The sequence below is a fragment of the Gallinula chloropus genome (genome assembly GCF_964237585.1).
Source record: "Gallinula chloropus genome assembly, chromosome: 7".
Classification (NCBI taxonomy): Eukaryota; Metazoa; Chordata; class Aves; order Gruiformes; family Rallidae; genus Gallinula; species Gallinula chloropus.
The window spans coordinates 13,930,889-13,938,867 of record NC_140092.1 but is presented as its reverse complement, the minus strand read 5'-3'; the positions used below and the strand labels follow the sequence as shown (position 1 = coordinate 13,938,867).

The 7,979-nt window shown below is 44.2% G+C and overlaps 1 protein-coding gene across 1 annotated transcript in view; it reads left to right on the top strand.

Annotated features, from left to right (window-relative positions):
* Positions 1-330: 330 nt before the first annotated feature.
* SMIM14 (small integral membrane protein 14) overlaps positions 331-7,979 on the top strand; it is a 42,686-nt gene continuing 35,037 nt past the window's right edge. The window contains exon 1 of the mRNA XM_084266790.1: positions 331-460. The gene's annotated coding sequence lies outside the window, so the exon portion shown is untranslated. The remainder of the gene's footprint in view (positions 461-7,979) is intronic.

The window sequence follows — 7,979 nt, the reverse complement described above, 5'->3', positions numbered from 1 at the left end:
CCAGGAGCGCGACTTTCCTTGCGCCTTCTCAGCGCTGACTTACCGGGGCTTTTTTAAGGTCGATGCCTTGCTTGAGAACGACACCGCCCTGCACGCCGGCCCACCGCGGCCGCCTGTCCTCCGCCCCGCGGAGCACCCAAGCCTGACCTCCGTCGGGGAGCGGAGGCCGAGACGCGGCTCTCCCTGCTCGGCCAGGAGCCCGGGCGCCGAACGGCCGGTTCCCGTGCCGGGGTGGTGGCCGCCCCGCGGAGGGGCGTGCGCGGGGGGCGGGAGCCGCGCGGCCCCGCCCCGGGCTCGCCGCCGGGAGCCGGCAGATCCGGGTCTCGTGGCGCGGCTGACGTGTGAGCCGGCCCGAAGCAGCGGGGCCGAGCCGCGGGGCCGCTTCTGCCAGCCCGGCCGCCTTGCCCCCGCCCCAGCCGCGCAGCCCGCCGCAGTCCTCCGCGCCGGCGGCCAGAGCACGGTGAGCGGGGTGGGGGCGCCGCGGTCGGGGGCGGGGGGGGGGGGTTGCCGCGGCGGGGAAGGGGTGGGCGCGGGCCGACCGCGGCCAGGAAGAACCGGGCGGCTTCTCGCGGACACCCCCCGTCCGTCCCTCCGTTCGCCGGGCGCGGTGCGGCCGGGGCGGGGGGGAGGTGGCCGCGGAGCCTGGAGAGCCCCCGGAGTGAGCTGCGGGGGTAACTTCAAGCCTGTTGAAGCACAGACTCGTCCCCGCCGCCCGCCGCTGCGCCCCGTTCCCGGGAAGGTAAACATGGGGAGAGCCAGAGCCGTGCCGCTCGTTATTAGCCAGCACTTTCCTTTTCCAAACCAGGGGAACGTCCCCTCGTCTTTGCCGCAGGTCTGATCGGGGCTTTTCTGATTGTTGGGGGCTTTAGTGCGAAGTGGCACTCGTGTGTTGGTTGCTGATTTTTTGTTAAGGATCTCGATCTGATGCTTCGAGCCAAAGAGGTTTAGTTTCCTCTCTTTAAAGTAGCTGGAAGTGGTGTGCTGACACCAGGGTATGTGCTCCCAGGCTGCTCCCTGCTCTTTGAAAAACGTGTGCAACTCAAGTGGGAGCAATTGAACAGTGTCTTGTGGAAGATAGTCTGAGGGAAAGGGCAGTGTCACGCTGCCATTAATTTATTAAAGATAGGGTTCCTCCAGCAGCCTCTTCAGGTGTGCACTCCAAGATGTGATTTGTCGTGGATTACAGTGGGGAAGGGGTATACTGGCCTTGGAGACAAGAAGATACGTCCATGGACATTCCTCTGTAGTTGCCACTGTGCCAGGTTCCCCAGATACCCTGCAGCTTGGCCACTGCCTCCCATGGCAGTTCCCGGGCCCAGCTAACCAGCGCTTTGACCTGAACGTGCTGCGTGACCCACATCAAAAACTTTTGTTGCCTGGCAAACACCTGTTTGTCTAGTCAGCCTTCAGGACTGTCTCTGAGATTGTAGATTTCTTGGTGTAGGGACTGTTCATGTTGTAAACTGGCTGAACACCCACACCTGTGCATATAAGTAACTCGTGAAAACCATCTCCAGTTTCTAGAGGTGAGAATATCTAGCTTTTTTGGTCTTAATAGATTATGTTTATGTTATTAGTGTCCCTACTGGGAAAGGTACATATCTGCAGTGAGCATCAGTGGGTTACATCTTAAAAGTCTTCACATGCTTAGCTATTAGAATGCTATGTACCTTTACTCATTTCTGTTATTTTCCAAAAGCAGACATGCAAAAAAGCAAAAGAAAACCCCCCTCAATCTTAATTTCTTTGTATATTCAGTGAGAGTAAATCTTTGATAATTCCTTCCATCCCTTAAGATGAAAGAAGTTATTGTTGTTGATCATTGATTTTAAAAAGTGACCCTGTCACTGACAGTGTCACTTGAAATAGTAGAAGCAGTTGGCAAACAAAGGTGATTGTAATGTTAGCAGTACATTAGTTGGCTCAGTCCTGAGCACTGTTCCTTCTCCTGCCACTGAGGTAGGCAAGTCCAACCTCTTCCGTTCTTTTTGCCCCATTTTGTAAAATGTGAAATTTGCAATGTTTGCCTAACCAGAGCTGTAGGAAATTCTGCATTTTAAGTGGCTTAAGATCATTTTGTGTAAGGTGCTAAGCAAGTGCAAAGCTATTCTGGATGTGTTATTGATAATTTGAGAAAGCAATGTCCCATGTGTGTGCTTCTCTGGCAAGCAGGGCTGTCCCTGACCCACCCAGGGCCATGAGCCAGGTGGGTCTCCTTTAGAACTGGGTAGCAGCCATTCTCTAGTTCTGGGTGGGTCTTATTTTAGCCTAGCTGGCTGTTACTTCCCTGACTACAGAAATATAATGAACATGGTCCTGTGAAATTCCTTATACTGGGCACATTGTGATATGTTTTCAGCATCATGCCCAAACCACAGTCAAGTCTGTTAAGGCCAAAGTGCACGGCCCAGTTACATGGGCAACATTCTGCAGTTCATGTTCTCCCCTTGTTCTTGTTAAAGAAGTGGCCTACAGAAAAAACATTTCAAGATGCATTATGGTTTTAATCACTTAGTAGCTATTGTGCCTGCTCCAAAAGTCTGGTATTTGGTTTTAGAGAAAGTTAGTTTCTATCCAACTTCTTGTTTTGTTACTAACTTCTCATTTTCTCCTTTCATATATTTAGACTTCAGAATTAGTGATGTGTGAATGTTATTTGCATAACAGATGCGTAATAAAACAAGGTCTATGTTCGTGTTTCAGAATTTTCCCTGCTTGTTATTTTAGGTACTTGATGTGCTTTCTTAAAGACAAATTTTGTCTCTGCTCGTTTGTCGTAGCCCATAGAAGTGGGCTTAACAACATCATGAGGACCAGTGCAAGGAAAGTAGCTGGGTCCTCTTTCTCTTCGTGCATGAATGGAGAAGGTGTACAGTGCCCTGACAATACTAAGTATCACATTCTCACTCTTATGTTTTGAATGCTTTTCAGATTAGTCATCACAACAAATACAAAAATATTTTGGCAGATGCGTTTATACACAGAAAAATTGATGTCATCTGCCCATATTCTGCTTGGGAAGCAAATCAGAGAGCCTGTGAGCCTGCTTTGTACACATGCTATTCATACGTGCTTTGTATACATGCATTTAAATACATGCTATTAAACTTGATGTTAAACACACTTACTGCTTTAACTTCTTAGGGTATAGATTCAGCTTATTAATACATAAAGATCTACCTAGTTGTTAACGAGGCATCCGTTTCTGCAAGACACTGAGTGCTACTTGGAAGATCGAAGTGCTCCCAGTTCCTCTCTAAGTTCAGTGGAAGCTATTAAAATTGTGTAAGGTTATACCACACAGCCAAATGTTGCAGTCCTTGTGCAGGGTTTTTTTTTGCTTTTTTTTTTTTAAAAAAAAAAGGAATTCTTTTCCCAGAATAGCTCCTTCACCTTGTATGCCCTGACTCACCAATAGCTAGCTTCCCCGGCTCCCGAGGAGCCTCGTCTGAAAACAGACTCTTCAGTTCCTCATGATGGAGTGCAGTCAGGGGTGTGAGAAGGATCAGTCTGTGCTAGTTGTGTGTCTGTTGGACTTTAGTAGCAGGACAGTGGAGAAGTATGGTATTTTCCTCCTCTTTTCATCCCATCACCTGTTCCATGGTATTGGCTGAGGCAAGAAAAAGGTCCCTTAGTGATGATTGATACAGCTTTTCATGAAAGATTTAAAGATGTGTGGGGAGCAGCCCCTGACATGACTGAGTGGTTGTACATTTGCATGGTTATTAATTGAACAAATATGCTTCAGAGGCTTTAGTCAAAGTGTCTGGCTGGAATTTTTACAGGTAATGGAACAAATTACTCCCATTTGGGTGAAAACAGATAGAATTACACTTGATAAAAGTTTTCCTTATTAAGATTAGTTCTGATTCTTTTGCAGCTTTGCATACATTTAAAACCATGGCTTTCTGGAGCTAAATATAGTTTCATTCTTACTTTATAAAACTGCTAGACAAATGTCAGATCCAAAGCACTGAGCTCTCCTAGGAAAGAAAAGATTCTTATCAGAAAGAACAGAAAAGCTCTACAAAAACGTAGCACCAACTATTTGCATGATTTAAAGAGCCGCAGTGCTTTATTTGTTGAATCTTTGTCAAATACAGACCTCAAGTAATAGAACTTTGATCTTTTTTGTTCATCTGTTCCCATGTATATTATATATTTACCACTAGTCAATCATAAAAGCTTTAATTTGAGTAAAGCAGTATTTTATAGAGAACTTGATGAAATAGTTTATGTCAGTTTTCATACATTAAAAGGTAGTTTAGGAAAAAAACATCAGTGTGAATGAAATTACATGGTGATATGAAGAAAAGTTGGGGTTAGCTTTTCAAATAGTTGGACTAAATCAAATTTGAAACAAAGCTTCAGTGGCCTTAGTTTAACAAGAATTCCTGAGCGAGTGGTTATGGTGTCATTCAGGGCTCATCACTTTCATATCTAGGTGAGGCTGATTAGATGACACCTGTCATTGAGCACTCCTGTTGGAAAGTACTAGATAAAGCTTTTATCAGAAAGGTCTCTGGAATGTAGAAATAGTCTTGTACATGGACTTTTCTTGAGCCACAGAGATTGTCAGCTGCTTCCATTTCAAGTTGGTATGTAGAACAGATGTGTCTAAAGATGCAAAATACCTTCTGTTCTGCAGGAAAACTGTGGAGCTGAAGGTGAGATGTGTGTTGCAAACTAATCCTGATCTTGTGAAATCATTCTGTAGATTTTCCTTGTGCAAATTAATGTAATAGATTTTAAAATCTGTTGTTTGTAGGTGCAAGGGAGACTTGGATATTTTGCATAGTGCTTTCCTTTTGATAATCTAAATTAGTCTGTGAGTGATGAATTAGATGAATGTTGTTCTCTGGTAAAAACTGGGTCGTCTTTTAACTAAACATATGTAAATAACCAAGCCCAGAAATCCTGTTAATTGGTACAGATTCCCTCTGGTATAAGTACTGATGAAAAGTATTCTAATTGATAAGCTTCAAATTGTTTACTGCAGGTATGTAGAAAACCTGATTCAACTTCCATTGAAGTCAAAGACAGGCACCAGCTAGCTTCAGATAAAATTTGATCTGGCCTAAAGGGGTTAGGAGTAGGGCTGCCAGGGAATAGAGCTGCTTTCATCTGAAAACTGAAAATCCTGCTATCTTTCTCAGCATGCTGCTACCCTGCTAAATCTGTTTGCTCAGTGGCAAGTTATTAGAAACATATGTCATCCCTGGAGAAAAAAAATAAAATATTCCAAAGAAGTTCAGTATAATTTTGTGTTTATATGTGATTGGAGTAACATTAAGGAATAGTGTATTTTTACAGTTTTGAGGATTTAGTAAGGTATTTTATAATCTAAACAAAGGTAAGCTTAATAAATGAGTCTCAGAATTTTATAGCTCATGGTTTAGGGCTGCACTTGCTGGCTCAGTACAATGGAAAAACTTTTATTTGTTTTGAAATTGTACATTTTTTATGAAAGAGTGAAAAGAGAGGGGTTTTTTGTTTATTTTTGCAGGGAGATGAAATGTGAATATTTCTAAGTGACCGACCCTCCAAAAAAACTGACTTCATATGACTGAGCTGCTGCAGGCCACCTGAGCTGCAGTACCCACCTGGGTGCTCATGGTTAGCTCCAGGCAGCCCTGGAGTGTCTCAGCTGAACATCTCTCTTACAGACTGAGCCAAGTGACATTCGCTCACAGTTCCCATGGGCCAAGAGCGTGTGCTGAGACCGCTGCTACAGCTCAGCTGCCCTGCAGTGGCAACGTTACACCACAGCAATTTGCTCATGAGTTTGAGTCCTGAGCCTCACTGGGGGAGCTTTCAGGTTGGATCCGCCTCGAGCTCTCAAGTTGCTCCAGTATATTTGAACATATTGATTATAATCTCGATTCATAAGTCTTGGAACAAGAGCAGAGACGTTTCATGGGTAGGTTACATAGTTTGTTACAGGAACATATTATTTTCTCATACTTAGTCTTTTAAAGCAAATGATTAGTTTTGTATTATGAATCCCAAAAGTTAAGTGCAAAACATTGCTTGGGTGGGGTAACCGACAGCAAAATCCTTGTGCCTGTTCTACTCCCATGGAGATACTGGTTCAAGATGCTCACCTTTGTTGTTTTCCATCTGCAGAGAGTACCCTTTATTCTTGCCTCTCTGCACAAGTCTGCTCCCTGTATGGCCAGCCCGTTTCATGTGTAGTCACTCGTTCAGAGTCGGCGCTGCCAGAACATTGCAACAGAAGCCTGTAGCATGGCACAGCATGATTGTCCTCTTGGTGCTGGTGCAGAAGTGCTCTCAGCAGGGGTTTCACATTCAATATGTGGTGCTTCTAGCAGTAGTGCATCACCCCTAGAGCTCAGCTGCAGGGGTGCTGAAGTTAGGATATTGGCAATTGTTGCTGGGGAATGGACAGAGGAATGTCAACACAGGCAGCCTGTAGTGCCAGAAACAACGACCAAAAGCAGGAGAGTAAGCAAATTTGTGTAGGAGCTAGCTCCTAGCTCTTGTGCTTACCATTACTATGGAAAATCCTGCTGAAGTCAATGAGAGTTCTTGAAGACCACAGGAGAGGGCTCCCCATTTGCTCTGTAAACGGACTGAAATACAATGCGCTAGTAATTTTACAGAGGATAGCTCACCCTTTCCCATTAATATATGTCAAACAAAATGATTAAATAGCCATTAGTCATTCAGTGCAATAAGAATAACTTTGTTGTCCTAAACCATTGTCACAGCCTCCTACACGAGAAATAAACGTTAAAGTGAAGATGAAGCATTTACTTAGCAGAAAGAGAGTATTATTCTTGGACAATGTTCTGTGTCATTGCCATTTTCTCTTAATTAGCTTTCATATTCTAAGAGATTTCTTTCAGAAAAATGTCATCATTTTAACAAAAGGATGACCAAATGCTGACAGCTGGAGTTTGGCAATAGCATTCTGTATCACATATCAGTAAATGAATTCTGAAATAGCTGGATGGCTTTTTTGGTTCATGGCTGGATGTGCATAATTAGCTTCTTTGCAAGTGTTTTGCCCAGAAGAAATGTTAAGCCACCTGCATAGGAATAAATAAAAAGCTTTAAAAAAATCTTACTTGGACTTCTTGAGCTCCTTTGGGGAATTCAGTTTTGATGGCTGACATCAGCCTCAAAGCCTGAAATATCCTCCCTCACATATTGGGGACTGGCCAGGAAAAGGAAGGTGGGGAACAGAGGGGGGCTTTAGTGTGTGGGTTCTTGTCCTCTGAGACTTGGACTTGACACTGACAAGCCTTAATGGAACCGAAGAAAGCATCTATGTCATTGCCTGTATTTCCTTGATAAATTATCATGCTGAACTGATGCACCTCAACATACCTGTAACCTACCAGGTTCCTATTAGATCCTGCCACCCTTTGAAGTGATGCAGCTTTTTTGCCTGCTTAAGTGAGAGAAGACTTGTGGTCCTTGGCTGTGAAAGGGCTTTGACCATAATTATAAGTCTTTTAGTTTTCATACTCTGGCTCCTGCTTCTCTGCTGTTTGTGCTAGCATTGTTGGCTGAGCTGCCAGAAGAATTTCCCAACCCACTTGGAGCAAGTCCAAATGCCCATATCAGAGTGAAAATGCTAGTGGCCCAGCAGTGCTCACAATGTTGTGGTGGTCAAGCAGTGGTGGACTCTGTGAGGACAAGGGATGTACCAGTGTTCCAGTAGTTTTATGAAACCATCAGGAAAAAAAAAATCAAGAAGATCATTAGCAGTTATTTCTCAGTTATGAGCCTGTCCCTACTTAAGAGTTCCTTCCCTGATTTTGGCATGTTGCTGTAGCATCTTCAGTGGCTGGCTCAGCGTTTCTTGGTTTCTTTGGGTTTGCTTCTATTTTTAAGGAGTTGTTTTGTATTAAATTATCATTTGTAAGAAGCACCAGATGGATGGCAGTAGAAAGTTAATTCATAATTTACTTACATACCAAATGATTTGTGAGAGAGTAGTAAAGTTACCC